At 41.3% G+C, this 24253-nt stretch overlaps 1 protein-coding gene across 4 annotated transcripts in view; it reads right to left on the reverse strand.

The window, feature by feature from the left end:
• KLHL13 (kelch like family member 13) overlaps positions 1 to 24253 on the reverse strand; it is a 280675-nt gene that overhangs the window by 175516 nt on the left and 80906 nt on the right. Inside the window, exon 1 of one of the 4 annotated variants that reach the window (XM_061136961.1) lies at positions 23567 to 23585. The exons of 1 other annotated variant lie outside the window; for it this stretch is intronic. The gene's annotated coding sequence lies outside the window, so the exon portion shown is untranslated. Of the gene's footprint in view, positions 1 to 13851; positions 13957 to 23566; positions 23586 to 24253 lie in introns of those variants that run through there. 2 more of the 4 variants (XM_061136964.1, XM_061136959.1) reach the window with 2 other exon arrangements.

Raw genomic sequence — 24253 nt, forward strand, 5'->3', positions numbered from 1 at the left:
CAAGTGAAGCTACTTGGAGCCCTGAATAGAAATTCAACTTGGGACTTCCCTGGTGGTCCAGTGGCTGGGAATCCATGCTCCTAATTCAGGGAGCCTGGGTTCAATCCCTGGTCAGGGATCTAGATCCCACATGCAGCAACTAAGGGTTCACATGCCACAACTAAGACCCAGTGCAGCTGAATAAAAAATAAACATTAAAAAAAATTCAACTCAGATACATAATTAGCATAGAAAAATATGAAAGAAGTTTTAAAAGACATTTCAAAACTGTTCTGAAAGAAAAAGTAGCAAAGATGAATCCAAGATTAACTCATTTTAAAAGACACCTATGCTCTTCAAGACATCTGATTATGTCCACAGATTATTTTTAATAATAAAAAATATACAGCTATTCTTTAGCCTGAAAGGTAACACTGACTCTACCCTATTACTATAATGAAGAACTGGGAACAGCCCCTCCCTCCCACATTATGCTCACAGATATTTGGTTTAATAACTCCCACTAGAAAGGAGCTTCCCCAATGGCTCAGCTGGTAAAGAATCCACCTGCAATACAGGAGACACAGGAGACTCGGGTTTGATGCCTGGGTCAGGCAGATCCCCTGGAGCAGGAAATGGCAACCCACTCCAATATTCTTGCCTGGAGAATCCTATGGATTAAGGAGCCTGGTGGGCTACATGTAGTCCATAGGGTCACAAAGAGTTGGACAAGACTGAAGTGGCTGAGCATGTACTAGACAGAAACATAGTACTTGACTATAACAACTGACTATATTTTGGTGAAGTCTGAGTGGCTGAAAAATCATTTTAGATTTTTTCAAAATATTCCAACTATTTAACAATATCTATATATAAAATGCAATGTATTTTATTATTTTTTATTTATTTATTTTTTGGCTGTTTTGCACAGCTTGCAGGACCTTAGTTCCCTGACCAGGGATCAAACCCTGGCCCAAGGCAGTGGAAGTGCAGTCCTACCCACTGGATCACCAGGGAATTCCCATGTAATACATTTTATAAGAACTTTTATATAACACGTCACCCCAGTACTATACTCCAGCAAAAACCAACAAACCCTGTTGCTTTTATCTCCACCATCTATGTCAGGTGTGATTTTTGGAAATATTTTTTAAAATGCCAGTGTATACACATAAAATTTCTTAGGCATCCCTGGCTCCGGCCCATTATAAAAGCACACACAGATAGGGTGGGAGGGGGGTTCAGGATGGGGGACACATGTGCACCCATGGCTGATTCATGTCAATGTATGGCAAAAACCACTACAATACTGTAAAGTAATTAGCCTCCAATTAAAATAAATTAATTTTTTTTAAAAAAGCACACAGACAAGGGAGGAGTTATTCACATGAGCGAGTTTAGCAGCTTTATTTGTAAATAAAAATCTGGCTTAGTTATGTAGTACTAATACCAAGTACATTTGTGATAAATACATAATGAGCAGATTTATATCATCAATTTGGGCTGAGAATGCCAAATCAGATAAATACAGAATCCTTTGACAGATCAGTCACTGATCAAAATGAAATTAAAACAAGGCATCCTCTAGCAATTTGGAGCTAGACAACACGAAACAGCAGCAGATCTGTGTTACGCTGAGCACAGCTCTAGACCATTTTGATGGGAAAGCAGAAGTGCCAACAGGCACACTACCTCCAGCCCCTTCGTGGCCACATTTGTTTCAAAGCACAGATTTCTCTTTTGGGGGTGATGAAAGTATTCTAAAACTGACTGTGGTGATGGTTGCATAACCCTGTGCCTATACTAAAAACCACTGAATTGTACATTTTTAATGGGTGAACTGTATGGTAGTTGAATTAGAGCTCAGTAAAGTTGTTCCCTATTTTTAAAAACATGTTTGTGGTGCAAAATGTTGCACATAAAAACATAAAAAGGGCTGCCAATATAAAGGATTCTGAATTAGATTTACCCTCAAATTTTTTCCCACTTCAAAATAAACATGTATATAAACTCACATACACCTGCACACACATACACACACGCACATGCAATATACAGGTACAAAGCTTTGGGTATTAAAATGTTAGGACACTTTCCTTATTTTTCAGTAAAATCCTCTTCAAAACTATCTTACTTAAAATGCCTTGGAACTTTAATACCCAACTCTGATCACACCTCTAGATTTCTGCAGAATGTCTTCTAATATGCCTTCTTTCACTATCATACTCATATAATGTCCCTGTCAGAGAGAGAGAATAAAACAAAAGGCTGTGGTTCAAAAGCATAGACTCTAAAACCAGACTGCATGGATTTTAATGCTACTGGTTTTACTGATTAGGTATGTAACCCTGGGATTGCTATCTAACTTCTCTCTGCCTCAGTTTTCTCGACTGTAAAATGGGGATAATAATAGCCCCTCCTTCCTAGCATCACTCTGTGGTTTCAATGCGTCAGTGTAGATACTGCACTTACAATGGTGCCATCCTCACAGTATTGTAATACTACTATAAATTATTATTGACTGGCATTAGTGTTATTAATAGTATTGGCTGGTATCAGGTTGCTGCATGTTGTCTGTTGCCTTTGCTAGGGTAAAGTAGTAAAGTCGCTCAGTCGTGTCCGACTCTTTGCGACCCCACAGACTGTAGCCTACCAGGCTCCTCTGTCCATGGGATTTTCCAGGCAAGAGTACTGGAGTGGGGTGCCATTTCCTTTTCCAGGGGATCTTCCCAACCCAGGGATCGAACCAGGGTCTCCAGCATTGCAGACAGACGCTTTACCGTCTGAGCCACCAGGGAAGCTCAATTGCTAGGGTAGTGGATACATTTTCTCCCTCCTAACAGAATGCTTTACATATTGCTCCATGATTGCTTCCTCAGAATGTTTAAACATCATGCCTATATGACACCAAACGCACTTAGAAAATTTCATAATAAATCCAAAACTCATTTTGATAAATGTCAGATTGTGCCAGTACATGTGCAGACCTAGAATAATGGTTGGCATCTCGAGACACTGCTGAAGTTTTGGTTCACCCTGTCAACTGAAAGACTAGAGATATGAAAGGATTCTTTAGTTTTCTATATCATTACTGGAAAAGCACTAAGTTACAACCAAGGGCCCTACATTCTGCTCCTAGATCCCTCTTAGACAACGTGACCTTCTGCCGAGTCACTTAGCAGAGTAAATACGTCCACTGGAGTAAATAAAATAAGGAAAACTACCCATGCTTCAAAAGAAAGATGCTGTAAATAAAGGAAGGCATTATCTTTAATACTGAGCTCACTCCCTGAGGGTAGAGTAAGTCTAATTTTTGAAATGAACTTTTGAACATCTTCATGTTCAAATCTGATGCTGCTGCTGCTGGTAGTAAATGCAGGTAAAGCTGGTAATAAATAATATACCTCATTAGTGTGGTGAGCTACACTTTTCAGCACTTGAATGTACATTATTGTGATTATCAACACAAAACTCTGTGAATAGACAGCAATGAGTTTCCTGGTTCTTTCCCATCTGTGCACTTACGGCATTCCATAAGCAAGTCCACTACCCAAGGGACATCTGTCTCCTCACGTGTCTGACATGGCAACCAAAAGAGAATGCTGGAAGGTGGAAGAGCAGGCACCTTGCCTTCAGGTACTTCCAACTCCAAAGGTGACAGCCATTCTGCAATACCTGAAGCTGCTCTCAATAATTTAAACTGAGACATTCACTTATCAAAACAGCTATTGAACTGTTATCATTTTTAAGGTAAAAGTTATTTGAGGTAATAAGTTATTACTTAAAAACTTTAAGTAATACTTAATTACTTAAAAACTTAAGTTTAAAAACTGAATTACTTAAAAACTTTAAAAGTTGAAGGTAATAAGTTATTACTTGATTTGTTGCTAGAGTAACTATTATAAAAGCTTAGGATAACCATAACAACTCCAAATCAATAGAACACATTATTCAAAAATACCCTCTTCCCAGTAGTTGAACTACTATGAGTCTTTAAATATTTTCTACTTTGAGGGCTTGAAATCTGGAACAGAGATAAATCAGGGAAATATATTACCTCTCAGATTATCAGAACAAAAGTTTACATGTTTAAAAGACAGCATTGCTTGCTGTACACATTTTCCTGTATCTCTGTTTCCCTTCAAAATGGAGATTAAAATTTAAATCCTATTAAGCTCAACAGTATTGTATTTATGTATGTGCTGTGCTTAGTCACTCAGTCATGTCTGACTCTTTGCGACCCCATGGACTGTAGCCCGCCAGGCTCCTCCATCCATAGAGATTCTCCAGGCAAGAATACTGGAGTGGGTTGTCATGTCCTCCTACAGGTGATCTTCCCAACCCAGGAATCAAACCCAGGTGTCCCACACTGCAGGCAGATTCTTTACTGTCTGACCCACGAGGGAAGCCCATATTTATGCACATATGGGGTCAATCATATTTTAAAACTGACATTTTCCTCACATTCAAAGTGTTGCCATCTTTGAATAAATAATAAGCCAAGCATTTACCACAAACTCTCTTATCTGCCAGAAAACTAGTGCTACCTCTAAATGGTCTCAGTTCAGTTCAGTTCAGTTGCTCAGTCGTGTCCAACTCTTTGTGACCCCATGGACTGCAGCATGCCGGGCTTCCCTGTCCATCACCAACTCCAGGAACCTACTCAAACTTATATCCATTGAGTCAGTGAGCCATCCAACCATCTCATCCTCTGTTGTCCTCTTCTCCTCCTGTATTCAATCTTTCCCAGCATCAGGGTCTTTTCCAAAGAGTCAGTTCTTCGCATCAGGTGGCCAAAGTATTGGAGCTTCAGCATCAGTCCTTCCAATGAATATTCAGGACTGATCTCCTTTAGGATGGACTGGTTGGATCTCCTTGCAGTCCAAGGGACTCTCAAGAGTCTTCTCCAACACCACCATTCAAAAGCATCATGTTCAGAAAATAGCATTCTCGCTGGGATGAAGGCAGTATCAAGGAAAGATGCAACTTTTCCCTCAGATTTCTGGTTCATATAGAATGTCAAAGCTCCAAGAGTTTTAACCAGTTAGGCCATCAACCTACTAAAAGAGACAATCATAACTATATCTACTATGTGGCTTGAACTGGGCTCAGCACTTTATATGCACTCTTTCACTTAATCCTTACAACCAACAGATGAAGTTGCTTTTAGAGGAGGCAAACAAGGCTCAGAGAGGTAAACGGAGCTGCCCCAGATTACACTGCCAACAAAAGGCAGAGTTGGGATTTGAATCCCAGCCTGAGATTCCCAGGCCAAAGATCTTAACCACTGAATTCTACAGCCTTCCCACTGAGAGACAGACAAGAGCGGGACAGAAAACTTGGTTGAAATGAAGCATTCTTTAGAAATAAGTGAGACTACGAAGCAAAGCACTACAACTCTCTTCCTCTCATCTCCTGAAAAGACTATAAATGCATGTCATGCAGAGACTATAAAGATCATTCCTTTAATCACCCCTCTATACCCAGGTCCTTATGATCTTCTGGCAGTAACACATTACAAGTTCAGGCCACGGGAATTGTCATGCAATAGCACTAAGAAGGGTGGGACAGCAATAATCAAAACGAGCTGAAAGATATTACTCTTAGACTTACTCCATTCACGTTCACCCCCTTTCTTCACTTGCTTTTCTCTCCATCTTTCTCATCTGGAGGAAAGCAAATCACTGCTTTGTAACAGGCACACCTCTGATGCACTGCCTGCCCCTTTTCAAAACCACCTCAAACTCCAGGAACCTTTCATCAACCTCAAAAGCACATAAGCCGTGATAATTTCCCTCTACTATTAAATATTTCAGTAGCCAGCAACCGGCAATATCATTTGTACAGTGAAATGTATTACAAACAAAAGCAGCTTTAAAAAAAAAAATTTAGTTGCACTGGGTACCTGCAGCACATGGGTTCAGTAGCTGCAGAGTGCAAGCTCTAGAGCACAGGCTCAGTAGTTGTGCTTAGTTGCTCTGTGACATGTGGAAACTTCCCAGACCTGGGATTGAACCCATGTTCCCTGCATTAGCAGGCAGATTCTTATCTACTGCACCACCAGGGAAGCACTGAAAGCAGCTTTCAAGTTAGGAAAACTGAACTTCTGTCAGTGACACAGGCGAGTGTGCATAGAATGGGGCAAAGCTTCGATCCCATCAATTCTAACACCTTTCTTCTGAAAACAGGAGTCCCTTGGCAGGCCCTTCACTATCAATCATAGCTACTACCCCTCAACATTAGGACCTCAGTTAGCACCTGACACGTTTTAAGATTTAGGTCATTTTCAAACAACCAGAGTGCTTCCTTGAACTAATAGAAATTATACAATATGGGGGGGGAGTGGGAAGGGAGAGAAATGGATGTTTATTGCCTTTTCTGATGTACCCTGGTGGCTCATTGGTAAAGAATCCACCTGCCAATGCAGGAGATGAGGGTTTGATTCCTGGCTTGGGAAGATTCCCCTGGAGAAGGCAATGGCAACTCACTCCAATATTCTTGCCTGGGAAATCACATGGACAGAGGAGCCTGGTGGGTTACAATCCATGGGGTCACAAAAGAGTCGGACACAACTGATCAACTAAACAACAATTACCTTTTCTGTAGGTTATTACAGGATTTTAAGGCTATGAAAATGTATGGGTATTTGACTAAAGGAACAGACTCAAAGGGCACAGTGTGGCCTCAGTGATTTTCAAAGGGTCACCCAAGGGTTATCACAGCTACCCTTTCAGGCAGCCTTTCTCTGAAGTATTCGGTTTTACCTCAAAATTTTTATCATGAATACTGCATTCTAAAGCACAATGTATTTGAATTTCTTCTAAATCTTTGTGTATAATAAATGCTCCAATGGGACTTCCCTGGTGGTCCAGTGGGTAAGACACCACACTCTCAATGCAGGGGACCTGGGTTTGATCCCTGATCAGGGAACTAGATCCTACATGCCCCAAGGAAGACATGGCAGAACCAAATAAATAAATAAATAATATATTTAAATATTTTTAAATATTTAAAATTAATTTAAAATTAATTTTATTTGTAAATTAAATTTAAATTTAAATTTAATTTAAAAATTAAAATATATTTAAATTAAATAAAAATATTTAAATATTTTGTAGCTCCTACTACATACACACTATCATGTCACCACCCTGCTCATCCAGTATACCCAGTGTGCTCCAGATAGATGGAAAGAGCACTGGACAGAGATTCCATGTGTGTGAACAAGTGCAATGCCAGGAATATAAGTTACTTCCTAAGTATTGATAGTTGAATGAATAGGCAGAATGGCTTTGAGGACTAGTTTTCAACTTTAAGAACATTCCAGAAAAAACCTTTTGAGACACTTTATACTCTGAAATCCACAAAAGAAAAAGGACAAAGGAAATATACCAATTATGATTTACAAATATTGATAAAGGAGAACAATAAAAAACATATTTTGCTTAGTTTAGGTGGAAGGAAAAGGCTGCCAGGATGTCATATAGAGATTATATTGTAGGGAGTAGGGAGTAGTTAGGGCAACTAAAAACCAGTTCCATTTAGGGAATACTAAAACGAGTTTTCCACTGACTCTTGTGTTTTCCTTTGTACATTTTAATGATTTCCAACTTACAGAGGAAAATAAGGGATTGTAATGGACACCTGTGTTCCTGTGTAACCATGCATGATGCTGAAACTACTGAAGACCAGGAACCATGCCTCATTTGTTTCATACCTTTCTCTGGCTTTTAATACAGACTTCTATATACATGAAGAGTTCAAGAAATGTTTAACAACTGCACGGAATAAGTGTCTAATCATATTAGATTCTTAACTGCATCTTTTCCACTAACCCCCGCTCAAAAGACTCGCCCTAAAGAAGCATGTGTTGTTTTAAATAACAAAAGAATAACAAAAAAATAAATACTTGTACTGGTACTAGATGAAAGACTATTGAAAGACTGGGGTCTTGGCTCCCTTCAATCATGTGACCCAGCCATATCTGTTTTCCTATGATAAAATGAGGCTGATACAGCCGGCCTTCTCTCCAGAGTTGTTGCATGAATAAATCAGCATATATTTACATGGTAACCATTGTGAGAGAGGTATTGGGAAGGATAAAACAGCATATTTACCTCCCTAATCCCAACCAACAGCAATGACTTACTTCGTGCAAGGCCTTGATTTAAGCACTTTTGTGTAAGGTATACAATCCCTTATCTGAAAACCTTGGTGCCAGATGTGTTTCCAAATTCAAAAATGTCCAGACTTTTAGGTAGGCAGTAACCTGCATATCCCTGGAGAAGGGAAAGGCTACCCACTCCAGTATTCTGGCCTGCAGAATTCCATGGACCGTATAGTCCATGGGGTCGCAAAGAGTCAGACACAACTGAGCGACTTTCACTTTCACTTCAACCTGCATATATGATATATTATGTAATACCTCAGCAAGGTCTGAGGCACTGCCCCATAAACACATTACCAGTGCTACAACAAAACCAAATAAATATTAACATTAAATAGAATAAGAGCTATCAAATACCCTCACATCGGTGTAAGTCAAATTTTGTCACCACCTGAGTTTTGGCACCTAACTTACCAAATTAAATTTTCATCACACCCTTTTAATTAAAAATTGCAAGTAACAAATTTTAGATGTAACTAACTCATTTAATCCTTCTAAGTACTCTAAGAAGGAAGTTATCTTATTCCTATTTTACAGATGAAAACTATTAGGTATAGAGAGGTTAACTCACACAGTATCCCCCAGCAAGTAAGACTCCTAGCCTGCACTGGAACCCAGACAGCCAAGCTCCACAGTTGTGCTCTTAACAACTATGATCTGTGGCCTCTCTCAGAAACTGCTTGATGGCACCAGACAAACATGTGATAAGTTAAACAGTGATAAACAATTAAAGTATCCAAAACAATAATAGGTAAAATGGCACAAAGCAGCATTTATTCCTTATTCAACAACTATTTATAGAGGATATACCACATGCCAGGTGCTCCGGAGATGACGACACATGAACCAGACAAGGTTCATGCAGGTTGCCTTCATGCAGCCAGAGCCCAGTGGGGAAATAGCCCAGCATCAAATAAAGACGATTATGACATGCATGATGGTAAGTGTGTAGGACTGCTGTTCACATCCAGAGGAGGAGAGCAGGTCGGGGTCAGGGGTAATAGGATATAAAATTTGAACTGTTCCTTGACTAGCATTGGGATTTGCAAGGACAGAAAGGAAAAGAGAGGGCTTTTGAAATGGATGATGGCATGGCATCCATTCAAAAGGCTGCTACTGTGCACCTACTCCATGCCAAGAATAATGCTAAGCACAAAAGATCCAAACTAGGTAAAATCCACTTAAACCAACAGAGAATTTCTTGTTAAGAGAATAAGAAGGACAACTGGGATAGCAGGCCTATGTCCTATCATGTGGAGAAGGCAATGGCAACCCACTCCAGTGCTCTTGCCTGGAGAATCCCAGGGACGGAGGAGCCTGGTGGGCTGCCGTCTATGGGGTCGCACAGAGTCGGACACGACGGAAGCGACTTAGCAGCAGCAGCAGCAGCAGTCCTATCATGGCGAAGCCTTGAGTGTTAAGTTGAGGAGTTGGAATTTGACCCTGCAGGAGTCACTGAAGGTTATTTGGCAGGTTTCTGCTTCACAATATTCAGATTTATCCCTATGGAATGTCAATGACTATCTGCATTCTTATTTGGGGCCAATTAGACCTCCAAGCTGGATTGCTTTCAAGCAAGAGCTCAGGGCAACAAAATAAATGCCAAGTGTAAATTCACTTAATCCTCAAGGAATAGAGAAAACTCTAATCTCTCAAAGAATAAAGGTATGGCAATTTGAAAACATTGGAGAAGGCAACAGCTAAAGGAAAGTGGCAAGCTCCTCTTAAAATCCCAAAGGCCATTTCTAAAACCTAAGTTATTTCTTCACATGCAAATAAAATTTCCAACCTTCCAAAGTATATTCCCATGAGAAAAAAAAATTTTACAATTCTTTATTTTACCATATTTCTTTATTTGGCTGTGTCCCAGGTGGCACAGTGGTGAAGAATCCGCCTGCCAATGTAGAGGATGCAAGGGTTCAATTCCTGGGTTGGGAAGATCTCTTGGAGTAGGAAATGGCAACCCACTCCAGTATCCTTGCCCAGAAAATTCTATGGACAGAGGAGCCTGGCAGGCTACAGTCCACAGGGTCACAAAGAGTAGGACATGACTAAGCGTGGGTGCGCGCGTGCACACACACACACACACAAACACTGGGTCTTAGTTGCAACATATGGAGTCTAGTTCCCTAACCAGAGATCAAATCCAGGCCTCCAGCACTGAGAGCACAGGGTCTTAGCCACTGAATCATCAGGGAAGTCCCAAACAAATTCTTAAGTTGAACGATGATCTGATCTTTAATGAGGCTGGTGACAACTTACCGCAGGGCTCTGGTGGACAATGTGACAGTACAAACTCAACTGCTTCATAACTTACTCACCTTGGAGTTCTCATCCCCTTACTCCTTTATCTAAGCAGAGGGAAAGAAGTCAATTACCTATTTTATACATATCAAAGATTTTCATTCTCTTAAACAATTGAGTAGCTAGATATTCTATTTACCCTCTGCAAAACAAATTTTATTTACATCCACTAATTTTTTTTTTCAGTCATTGACCTTCCACAGAAAAGTAGGTAACAAAGACTCTCCAATGGTTTCCCGCTATTTTTGAGAATCAAATTATTTCTCAGACTCTGTAGGCCCTGCATTACCTATTACTGACTCCTTCCAGGCTCCCTAACTCCTTTAAAGCTCACTAGGTTCCACCCATCCTGGCTTGTTTTCTGTTCTTCAAATATCTCAAGTTTGTTTTTCTGCCTCAAGGTCTTGGCTCTTACTCTTCTCTCAGCTCTTGATGAGGTAAGCTGACAAGGTAAGAGTGATCTCTCTTCTTTCACATCTCTGTCCAAAGGTCAACTTTGGAAAGGGTGGCCTTTCCAAACCACCCTTGCTAAAAAGGCCCTTTCCAGTCCTCCATCTCATAGTATTTCCACCATTGTTCTCACAGTATTTCCACCATTGTTCTCACTACCATCTATAAGGATCTTCATTTGTTTCCTTACCTACTGTCCATATTCTCTGGTGGAATATAGCCTCTGTGAGACTTCAGAAGATCAAGGATTACACCTCTTACAAGTTACCATTGTGGCTAGCACAGGGCCTGGCAAATAGAAGGTGCCCAACAGATTTTGTAAAATAAATTATTAAATGAATGAAGAATATATTTAAGAGCTGACTGCTATGAATGTCAGTAACTTGAAAAAACCTTTTCATCTAATTTTGAGATGTTTTCTCTAGAGCTGTTCATTTTTCAAAATTCTTTCTACATTTTTTTTCTGAGCTCTGAGGATACCTGACAAGTTGTTGTGCTAGTTCACGGCAAGAAAAATATACCAGTTCCAACCAATGGATTTAAGAGAAGATACTTCAAGGAGATTGTAGCAGTTTATTAAACATCAATAAAATCAAACAATTAAAAAAATTGGTTAGTCTCATTTCACTCATGTAAGTCAAATTACATGAAGAAAAGTAATTTAAAATGTAAAGAAATGAAAAAGAGAATTCAGCAGCAAAGTGCAATTATGTTCAATTATGTTTACTAACATTGGAAATATCCAGTTTGATAACTCCTGGATGTACCAGATGGATTATCAAACACATTTTGAGTAAGAGTCTAAAGATTCAGAGCAAAATGCCTAAGACAAACTCATATTCACCTTTATTTTTTTCTGGCAAACATAAATAGCTCATATTAGGGCAATCTGAGCTTAGACTTAGTATCAGTAATAATTACAAAAGGAAAAAAAAATGACATAGTAACAAACTCTTTTCTTTGAAACAGTTGGCAAGTTTGTATATCTTTCCAGAAAGGGTTGCCAAGAAAATTACAGATTTAGAAGGGTAGGCCTATTGGTATAAATGCCCTTTCCCAAGTATATCCATTTTTCAAAAGAACTAAAGAGAAGTCAGAAATTTAGCAAATGAATGAGGGAAATTACAGATCAACTGAAAGCCATATAACTAAACTGATGATCTGTTAATATTTATATTAACTTTAATATAAATATTCTTTAATATTCTTGTGAAAACCACTTTCCTCAGAGCATCACCATAAACTCGATACTGTCACACCACCCTTTCTTAAAGGGTGCTTATAAAAATGGCAGATTAAAAGCACTGGGAATTTGAGGCTCTTATTTATCTGTTTTAAAAATACATCATTTGATATTGCAGCAGAAACAACATGCATTGTCTCATGGCCAAAAAAAATGCTCCCAGGACAGTGAAATTTAGCTGTCACCTTCATTCACAACTTGTTTTTTTCTGAGATGATTGCCAATTAGTGCACACTGTGTCAATGACAACACCTAGTCACACACCAAGTGAACAATTCTATCACTGTTAAATGTAAGGAGATTAATTTTAAAAATGCAGACAAGGAAGCTAATATTTTTAAATGTAAAATGATGTCATAACTATAACTACTTAATGAATTATTTCATTTTTCTCAGTTTTCAAACTTCAACACTGGATACAGCCCATTTCCAGGAACACAGCCGCCAAGGTCGGCCTGTGCTAGTTCACTGTATCTGCCTCCACGTCCAGCTTCTTCATTCAATTTTCTTCACGAGCTAATTAGAGCATGGAAGTGAGTAAACGAACCTCAGCATGGGAGCACGGGGAGAAGGCGGTAGGCTGGTGCTGTGTGAAACTGATTTCAGCAAACAAAAAAGTCGTCCCTTTGACATGGTTTTTAAATTCTGCTTCTTGAGGGTACATACAAATATGTGATCTGCAGTAAGAAATTTTGGCTTCTTAAAAAAAAAAAAAAAAAGGCAGGGACCCTCCCAACAGAGTCAGTTTTTAAACCCTAGAGTCTGTCAGTTCCAATTCAGTGGGTTTGGTAGCTAGCTTAGGCTAACTTGAGTGACTTTATCCCAAACTACTAGTCCTCTGACAACACCGAAACGCTGAACACGCCAGTTTGCAGGAGAAATGGAGCCAAGCATCAAGGTCCCTCCCACTGTCTCTCTCTCTACGGCCTGCTTGGCAGCGTGGGAAGAATCAGACGGAGGACCATGTGCTAGGATTAAAGACAAACATACATACATCCATTCTCAGTGCTTGTGGTTCTTGGACTAAGTTACTGAACACTAGGGAAAAAACAAACTTGCAAGTTCTTTCGATGATGTTTACTAAAGGCTCGTTCCCATCACTCTCAGTACACCGTACAGTAGACTGGAAGCTTCCAAGAAAATCATTAGCGAACTGTGATTAATCCAAAGCAGCCGAGACTTTTTAGAGATGAAGACGCTCAAAGCAGACTTAAAAGCTTGGAGGAAGAGAAGAGAGTGCTCCCGACTCGGGAGCCAGCAGCGAAGCCTCCCAAGTTAGAAGATTCTGAGGGAGGGATGGATTAGGAGCCACAAAGCAGAAACTGTAGGAAGGCAAGAGACAGCGGGGCCCGCGGAGGGCAGAGAGACCCCAGAGCGTCAAGGGCAGCGACAGCCCCGGAGGAGGAGATCTTAGAGGGGTAACAAAGAAGGAAAGGAAAACTAGGCGCAGTGGTCCTCCAAGAACCCAGGCGACGGGCGGAGCCAGCGAGTCGGGAAGGGAGCGATGAGAGGTGCGGGCAGGAGGGCGTACACCCGCAAGTGAGAGAAAACGGGTTGTGGGGACGGAGGGAGGGCGTGCAAGGAGCGGAGGTAACCCCCTGTCCGCCTGCAGGTCGCAACTCCGGACCGCGCGCCGCCTGGCCTCGCCGGGTCCCCGGGGCGCGAAGGCGGCCGAGGGAGCCGCTGCCACGCCAGGACCCTGCCTCACCTTGTTTGCCGCGTCCCGGCGTCCCGCCGCCCGTCCGCCTGCCGCTGCGCTCCGAGGGCCGACCAGCGAGTCGCGCGCGGCGCAGCCGGGGCTCCGTCCTGCGGCGAGGCAGCGGCCCCCAGTCCTCCGTACCCCCTCGCTCGCCCGGGTCACTTCGCCTCGCTCTCCGGTAGGCGGAGAGCACGGACCCTACCCCGAACGCCGCTCCGCTGATTTGAAACGCTCCGTCCCCAGGGTTCCCCGGAATAGGAGCGGCGCTGCTGCGGCCGCAGCGGCGGAGCCTCCGCCTGACCTCACCGGGGGAGGGGGGGCGGGGGGGCGGGCGGTTGGGGGAGGGGGGAAGGGGGAGGGGGCGGGAGCCCGGCTGAGGAGGGGAGGGGGAGGGAGCGCGCGGGCGGGGGCAACATGGCGGCGGGGGCGGCCCCGGCGGCGCCTGCGCGGGAGGCGGGGGAGCTGGGGTAGGACCCAGTGTAGGGTCCGAGAGCAACTCCGCGGCCGCCCGCTGCGTGGCGAGGAGGGGCGGGAGGCGGGCGGGCCGCGCAGTGGCCCCCACGCCTCGGAAACCAGGACACTCGGCTTAGAGCACACGCGGCCCCTGGGACCCAAGACAGAAGAGGTGAAAACTGTCAAATATCCGGGGACACGGCGCGCCCGCCAGGAGCAGCGCCCCCGCCCCGAGCCTCCCGCCCGCGCTTGTCGCGGCCCCTCGTGGTCGCTGAGGGCCCGGGCGCAAGGTGTCCGCTCCCGCCGCTTCACCTCGGTGGGGCGCGCACCTCAGAAGGAGCCTGACCCGGGATGTCACGCAACTACTGTTCATCCCTCTTCAGATGCGCTTCATCTTTTCCCCCCGCGGGAGGTACAGACAATTAAGAAAGAAGAACATATACGACACTTTACCCAGCGTCTGCTAAGCACCCAGCGCTGGATTACGAACGCACTGAACTCTCACACCTACTCCGTAAGGTCCACAGGTAGTGTTATCTCCATTTCACAACTGCCCAGACTGAGGTGTCAAAGACAAATTATTACTTGCCCAAGGTTACATAATTGGTAAGGGGCAGAACAGGGCCCAGGATCCCAAGCAGCGTGATTCCAGCGCCCAAGTTCTTAACCGCTGTGCCACGCTCTTTCCAAACTGGTAGAGCTGCTATTCTGAGTCACAGTCTTGACTCTCTCCCCCCAGTTCTGCCAGCCAAGCCCCCAACAAAAACCCCGGTCAAGCCTGTTTTTCCCCCTTGCAGGTCTTCTATTCATTCTTTGCCTTCTTGACGGTTATAGCCTGGGGCCACCTTCTTACACTTCTTCCTTTGCCTTTTCTTATAATTCCAGACCTCTCCTCAGAAAAATAATGGGAGCGTGCTGTTAGCAACCAGTTCACTCACTGTTTGTTTTTTAAGGAAAGGGATGGGGTGGGTGTGGGACGGTAGTTCTTTATGTTTTCTAATATTTTTCTTTGCCTACCAGTAAACTGGTCAGGTGTCTGAGAGCTTAACGTTGCTGACTTGGTATTTCAAATTCCCTCCACTGAAATTCTAGTAGTGCGTTTTAAATAACTTTGAAATAATCAGTTACTCAAAAACTGACAAGAACTATAGCTATCACCACATTGTTATACTTTACCACACTGGTAAAAAGAAAGAGAGAACTCCAAATGCACGTGGAATTTATATTATCTTTTACCTGCCTGTCAGTGGATTCAACACAGTGCATCTTTGTTAACAGGCATGTATGCATTCATTGGCTTCTCCACCATGCTTATTTAATAATTATCACCGTATACCTATGTTACACACAAAATGCCTCTTAGGTAGAAAGCACCTGTTAGGAGAGTTTACAGTCTCAATGATGAGATGTGTTTAAAGCAATTGATTTCAGTGTGTGTGAAAAATCTGGCACATTAAGTTAAAAATAAACAAGTAAATACAACAGAGTGAAATACATCCAAGATACTGCTTCATCCAGGCCATAAAAAGGTTTAAGTGGGGTAGTTTTACAATACGTTTTCAAACAGAAATAATGGGAAAATAGGGTAATCACGTGTGGCCATAGCCTCCCCAATTCACACTATGAGAAAACCCTCCAGATACATAGCAAGGATGGGGGCAGTTATAGAATCTGCATTTGAACAATCAGATAGGAATGAAATAGATTACAAATAAACTTATCTGATAGGAATTAGTTGCTGTTTGGGTTAGAATGCTTTGAATAGTTAATCTAGCAGACAGAGCACCCTGACTTGGAGTCAGAAGACATGAGCTATGTTACGTTAGCACCACCATTTCTCTTGAGTGCGTCTTCCTGAATTTAGAGTGGGGTGATGAAGATATTGGACTTATCTGCCTCATAGCATTGTTCCAGGTTTAAAAAAAAAAAAAAACAGTCATGTGAAAGTACCTTGTAAACTTGTAAAAATTATATATAAAATGTAAAATAATGTTTTTCTTAGACTGATTGGCCACTAAAAGCTAGGGATGTAATTATGAAAGATGTCACAAGTTACCCTGTAGCCAAAACTGTCAAGAATTAGACAAAGAGTTTGTAATAAAATAGGACAAACTCTGAAGAATGGGGAGATGTAACTGAGGTTCAAGAAATAAGAAAACAAGTGAAAACAAAATAATAATGGTGAAAAGAATGCTGAAAATGGTGATGGCTGTTGTGTGCTGAGGGCTTCCCCTGTGGCTCAGCGGTAATGAACCTGCCTGCAATGCAGGGGACAAGGCTTCAATCCCTGGGTTGGGAAGATCCCCTAGAGGAGGGAATGGCAACCCACTCCAGTATTCTTACCTGGAGAATCTCTGGACAGAGGAGAGTGGCAGGCTACCGTCCTTGGGGTTGCAAAGAGTCAGAGCATACACACACACACCTTATGGGCTGAACTGTACCCCAGCCCCCAAATTCATATGTTGAATCTTAAGTATCTCAGAATGTAATGTTATTTGGAGATAAACTATTTAAATAGGTAATCAAATTAAGATGAGATCTTTAGGGTGGGCCCTAATCACTCATGACTATTGTCCTTATGAGAGGAAATTAGGATACACACAGGCATACACACTGACCATGTAAGGACACAGTGGGAAGGCAGCCATCTGCAAGGCAAGGAAAGAAGCCTCAGAGGAAACCAAACCTGTTGACACCTCAGTCTCAGACACACAGGCTCTATGCGAACTGTGAGAAAATAAATTTCTCCTTATTGTTGTTTAAGCCATCCAGTCTGTGCTACTTTGTTGTGTCTACTGTAACAAAAAAGCCCAATATAACAGTGAAAAATTGAAATGGCAGCTGGATATCCTCTGTATTAGTTAACTGTTAATTGCTGCATAACAAATTGCCACAAACCTGGTACTGGTCTCAAACTATACACATGTATTATCTCAGTTTCTGGGGGTCAGAAGTCTAAGCAGAGCAGAGCTGGGTGTGATGCTCAGAGTCTCACAAAGTTGAAATCAAGGTGTCAGCCAGGCTGAATTAACCTGTGGAGCTCAGAGTCTTCTTTACAGCTCATTCAGGTGATTGGATTCAGTTCCTCAGGGTGGTAGGGTTGACACCCTGGACATCTCCAGGCTCTAGAGACTGCCCCTCTCCATAGTCAGCTTACAACAGGGCTGTTCATTTCATCATGCTCAGCAGGCGAACTTCTTTCTCCTCCAGAAGGGACTTTAATCATGTCTTCAAAATCTCTTCACTGTTTTCATATAAAGTAACCTAATCCTCACAGTGGGACTTCCCTGGTGGCCCTGCCAATGCAGGAGGCACAGGAGACATGAGTTCAATCCCTGGGTTGGGAAGATCCCCTGGAGAAAGGCACAGCAACCCACTCTAGTATTCTTGCCTGGAGAATCCCATGGACAGAGGAGCCTGGCGGGCTACAATCCATGGGGTCACAAAGAGTTGGACACAACTTATCAACTAAACAGCGACAGTTATCAGAGTGGTCACCAAGCATATCCATAGATCTCAACTACACTCAGGGGGAAGGGAATATACAGGGTGTGTAAACCTGAGGGGAAGAATCTTGGAGGTTATCTTAGAATTCTGCCACCAAGTCCCCTAGTGGTTTGACAAGACGAATTTAATTATATATTTATAGAAATTCAAGAAGACAGAGACCATGCAGGCAGATATGGACACGCACATACACACGCGCACACATGCCACAGAGCACCCAGCCACAGCTGAGGCCTAGTCCCTCAGGAAGCATTTGCCAGCTTGCTGTGTGCCTAATAGATGTGAAACTAAAGGGATTCGATTGCATTAACTCTGATTAGAGAACAAACTGAAAAAGTATCAGGACACCTTTTTTAGCCTCTCTGCTCAATTTGCGTTTCTTTAAAACACTCTTCTGGTCCATTATTGAATGGAACTGTTATTTAAGGAGAGCCCACAGGGGGCCTGCTTAAGCCCCTGACTTACTCCAAAGAGTGAATTAAGAAACAGAATAAGGAAGAAGGTTTCTATTCCCCTGTGGCTCACAAAATAACCTAGACAAGTAGCCTAGTTGGGTGGGGTGTGTGTTTAAATATAGAAATAAATATGGACTTTCTAAGTGAAACAAACATGTTTCATCCCCTTAGAGCAGTGAGCTCTTCACTGGGCTTCAAGGAGAGATCAAGATCGAGTTCAAAGCCAGGAAAGGACCTAAAGAAGCTGTACAGATTTTCTAACATCAAGGATGACATTAGCCATAAACGACATGAACTCTATCTTGCATGCAGGACTCTGGGAAGACTCTAACCCTGCCCTCTTCTGTCAAAACTTTTCAGAGCTGGCTTCTCAACACAGCTTCTATGCATTTCATTCTTACAGGAGCTCAAATTGGGAGGGTCAGAAGTAAAAAATGTCCTGGGCACTTTGGGATCAAAGGGTTCTAAAAATAGAACTATAGGATGAGTGCAAAGGATACCACTGAGTGTTCTGAGGCGTGAGAGTGACAAGAAGCAATGTCTGTTTGAGAATCAGCATGACTTCTCTGAGTCGGACAGGGGCAAAGGCAAAAGCAGTGAGACTGGTAGGAAGAGCTGCAGTAGGCAGACAAGTGACGATGCAGCTTAGAGTAGGGTGGTAGCAGAAGAGACTGAAAAAAAAAGGCGGAGAGAACAGAAATATATTTAAGAGGATGACCCAGCCACTAGGAAGACCCATTCAACTAGATGAAAGATGATGTCATTCACAATGCTGAGAAAGACTGAAGAAACCAGATTTTTGAGGGTTTTTTTTTTTGGGGGTGGGGGACTGTATTGCGTAAGGAAGTCCACTTGAGACATGTTACCTTTGTTACTGAGATACTCAAGAGGAGAGATCAAGCAGGCAGTGACATATGCACCAAAGGCTCAGAATAAATTCTGTGTGATGGAGAGGCTTCATTGGCACGCTTCTATAGAAAGTGGTGCTCAAGTGTTGTCTGTCTCCCCAGAGTGCTACAACACGATATACATAACAACCTGGATGGATCTCAAAATAATTATTCTAAGTGAAAGATGCCACACAAAAAGGGGCACATACCATATGATTCAATTCATATAAAATTCTAGAAAATGAAAACAAACCTGGAGTGGTAGAAAGCAGGTAAGTGATTGCCTGGGGATGTGCACCTCATTTGTCCATTCATTCAGTAACTATTTATTGAACGTTTCCCATATGAAAGGCCAACGCTAAATTCTATGAGAGACACAAATAAATATAAGATCTGGTCTCAAAATTAATAAAATCATTTTGAGGAGACATGTCAAAGTTCAAGTAACCACTATACCAAGCACGTGTGATGTGTCGTATGTGTGACACAAGCAATGGAAATTCATACAATCACACTTTGTTATATCAGTAAATTGGAAATAAAATCCTAACATCAGATATTTGGTTAAATATATGAATGTATAACTGAATACTCCACACTCTTTCAAAAATAATACATGATATTATCTGTTGAAATGGAAAGATGCTCATGATAGATTACAAAATGGTACTATGATACCCCTCCCACAATAAACACACACACACACACACGTATACACATACAGAGAAATAGTTAGGAAAACTATACAATAAGATACTAACAGTGATTATTCTTTCAGGTATGAGATTATGTGGGTTCTATTCTTTTTTTCATTTTTATTTTACTTTTATTTATTTATTTTGGCCGCACCATGCAGCTTATGGGAATCTTAGTTCCCTCACCAGGGATCTAACACGGGCCCTCAGCACTGGAATCCCAGAGTCCTAACCACTAGACTGCCAGGGAATTTCTGGGGATTATTATATACTTTTACTTTTATGTACTTTCTGATTTTTCTATATTGAGACTAAAAGAAGGAAATAATGTGACTTTTTTTCTAATAAATAGGAAAGGCTTTAGAGAAATTTTGATGCAGAGTCATGTTTTAGCCAAGTCATTTTTAAATTTTTTTACTGAGATTTGACACATAGCATTACATTAGTTTCAAGTGTGCAACAAATGATTTGATATTTGCATCCATTGTGAAATAATGACCACAATACATCTAGTTAACATCCATCACCATACATAGTTACAAAAAATTTTTTCTTGTGATGAGGACTTTAAGATCTACTCTCTTAGCAACTTTCAAATGTGCAATACAGTATTATTAACTATAGTCACCATGCTGTACATTATATCCCTGTGACTTATTTATTTTATAACTGAAATTTTGTACCTTTTGACCCCCTTCACCCACTTTGCCCCCCTAAACCCCTCCAGGTATGTCATTTCTAAATGAGACTATATCTACTAGAGATACACAACTAGAGCAGTTAATTAGAATATATTTCTCGAGAGATGGTAGTTAAAACAGTGGAAACAGTTAAGAAAACTCAGAGGAAACTAGACTCATGAAAGACTTAGTTATCACTTAAGACTTAGTTACAATCGGTGCATGCTCAGGTGTGTCTGACTCTTTGTGACCTCATGGACTGTAGCCCACCAGGCTCCTCTGTCCATGGGATTCTCCAGGCAAGAATACTGGAGTGGGTAGCCATTCCCTTCTCCAGGAGATCTTCCTGACCCAGGGATTGAACCGTCTCCTGCATCTCCTGCATTGCAGGAAGATTTTTAACCCACTGAGCCACCTGGGAAGCCCTTAGGTACTAGAGGAGACACCAAAAGAACAATGGGGAAAAAAAGACGTCACTTCCAAGTGAGAAACAAGAAAACATCAGAACGAACAGAGAGGTAGGTGTGCTAAGCATAAGAGAGTGGGAGGTACTTACTCCAAGTGCCTGTAGGACTTACAGTGACACTCTTTAAGTAGAAGTGGCCAAAGCAAGTATAGAATTTTAAAACTGAAAAAAAATAAAATAAAACTGAAGACGCCTTTTTAAAAAAATGTACCATGATATTACCTTATAAAATGTGTCATCTTTCTCAAATGCAAATCTAAATATGTCATTTAATGTCAAATTGCTTCTTCTTTGCACATTAGAACTCATAGAAATCAGGAGACTGGAACTAGAAAGGAATGCAAAGACCATTTCATCTTGGCCTTTGATTTCACAGATGAGAAAATTGAGGCCCAGAGAATCTGCCCAGGGTTACACAACTGATTTGCCCAGGGTTACACAACCAGTGACTTAAATACAGTTACGATTTTTCAGCTGTCTGTGCTAAAGGGGAATGCAGGAGCCTTGGTAAATGAATCCTTAGATATTGCACTAATCTCACTTTGTCAACAGTTTTAAGGTTCCTCCTTTCACAATCATTTCCTTTTCCTGTAACTCGGCTTGGGCCTAATCTATGCCCCTTCTTTCCACCTTCCCCTCTCCTTTTCCCTAATCCTGTCTCTTTTGTGGGGACTGCTTTATTTTGCCAGGACTCTGCTCCTACGATCATCATCATAAGAATCATCATCATAAGAATGCCCCCTTCTTTGCATCCTAGCAAACAGCTTCTCCTTTTATCAGACTCAGAGCTAATGTCACTTTCCCTAGGAAGTATTTTCTGTCCACCCAGGGGACAGTGCACACACTTCAGTGCAGTAGTGAAGAGCTAAGTTTGTCTGGGTTTGTCCAAGTTCTGCTACTCACTGTGACCTTGGGCAAATGACTGAATCTCTTTTTGCCCACCTGTATTTTGTAACCTGGTGATCCTAATAATTCCTTATCTATTGGATTCTAAGTTACTGTACATGAAAGCACTTAGAACTATACCTGGTACACAGGAAGTGCTACAGAAGTCCTAGAAACTATAGGGACCTCCCTGGTGGTCCAGTGGTTAAGACTTCACCTTCCAACATGGGGAGTACAGGTTCGATCCCTGGTTGAGGAGCTAGGATCCCACATGCCTCATGGCCACCAAAAAAACAAAACATAAGACAGAAACAATATTATAACATACTCAATAAAGACTTTTTTGAAATGGTCCACAGGAAAAAAATCTTTAAAAAAAAAAAAGAAGTCTTAGATACTGTCATTATCTCAAACCCACTCCTCTCACCAGAGCACCTGAAATACTCTCTGGTATTCTGTCCATACCTGCCTCCCCCTACTGGACTATAAGCAGTTACTTAGCACGCATGCACAGCCATAAGCAGTTAAGGGGTACACAAAATAATTAGCTGCGAAATATGATGTCAAAACTACTTTTGAAAAGACTTCCATATCACTTCTTCCATGTGAACAGGTGAGCTCCCTTAAATACTATGTCATTTGGGCAAGTCTTTTACATTCTCTGACTCTTCTCCAACATGTAAATAGGATAGTAACACACTATTCAACATTTCACAAACTGTAATGAATAGCAAATTAATATTACTAAGGTACTTCAAGATGAAAAGCACTACAGAACTGCACAGTATTTTTTTTTTTAATTTTTATTATTATTATTTTTTTTTTCCAGTGGGTTTTGTCATACATTGATATGAATCAGCCATGGATTGCACAGTATTTTTTAACAGGGTTTGCCTTCTTCATTCTTGAAGATAGTAAATGGGACTATAGGAACTTGTTTATAGGGAGGCTCACCTTCTATTTTTTCAGGTTAGCTTTCTTTTACATTAGAAGACTTCAACGGCAAAGTAAGTAGCAGTAGCTTCTTGGCAACAATGGTCCCAGTTTCATAAACATGCTATTGTTGGGGGTCTCTGCCTCTTATCATTAGGTGAGACCTGCACAGCATCTGATCAAGTTTCTTTCTCCAGTCTTTCAGCCCAACAAAGTCTCCATTGCATCTGCAGTTGTTGATCAGTTTCGGTAACTGATTCTATCCAAAAGTCAAACCTTCTCTAATCAGCAGTGATGATGCCTCATGCCTACTAATAGCCACAGAACAACTTCAGACTAGCCTCAGCCTCCGCTAACACCCACAAAATAAAAAAGTCTAAAGCAGCACCAGCCAACAGAAATATAATGTGAGCCAAAAACATTAGCCACACATGCAATTTTAAATTTCCAAATAGCTACATTTTAAAAAGTAAAAGGAAACAGGTGAAATTAATAACATTTTATCTAAGTCAATGAAATCAAAATATTTTCAACAAGTGATCATTACAAAAAAGAATTAATGAGATATTTTATATTACTCTTTTTTTGTCCTAATCCTTTGAAATCCAGTGTGTATTTTATACTTACAGCACATCTTAACTTGGACTAGCTACATTCTAACTACTCAGTAGTCACATGTGGCTAGTGGCTACTGTATTGGACATGGTAAGTTTAAAGATCTGGTTTACTGACCTGAAATAACCTAAAATTATATACTTACATATACCAGAGAATTGTCTCCAGCAGCACTCTCCTTGCACAATACCCTACGAGTGTAAGAAATGACATAGAAGATGTAGTTTTTATTATCTACACATTAAAGGTTTTGCTAAGTACTACTAATTAACTACAAAGGCATTATGTAGTAATATGATAGAATGGCAAATGTGATAGTACAGAAAATATGAAAATTCTAAAGGATTAATTGCACATGGAAGACTGTTACATTTCTGACCAATCAGAAGAGAAATAGGGAGCAGGAATTACCCATTGAGTGTATCAAGTTTAGAACAGAAGACATTTTAAAAATAAAAGCAATGCTTTGTCTGAATTTGAGAGGATTTGGAATCACATGAATATTTTTAAAGAAAAACAATTTTATTACTTTCAAGTATATAGAGAAGTGCAAATTAGACTGGCAAAGAGTTTGTAGAAACCCTTGATAGACCCGCTCTATTATTCGGGCAGACAGTCAGCCAACTAAGGGCATCTAATACTTCTACATGCTATTTCCTCTGTCTAAGCATGCCATGCCCCAAGTCCTTTTTTCCCAAGCAACTTCTGCTAATCTCCAGATTTCAGATTAATGTTTTTCTCCAGATGACTTTTTCTCATATCTTAGACTAGAATGGATATTTCTGTAATATTCCCACAGCACCCTGTACTCAAATAGTATCACCCCATTAAT

The sequence above is a fragment of the Dama dama genome, chromosome X (genome assembly GCF_033118175.1).
Source record: "Dama dama isolate Ldn47 chromosome X, ASM3311817v1, whole genome shotgun sequence".
Taxonomy (NCBI): Eukaryota; Metazoa; Chordata; class Mammalia; order Artiodactyla; family Cervidae; genus Dama; species Dama dama.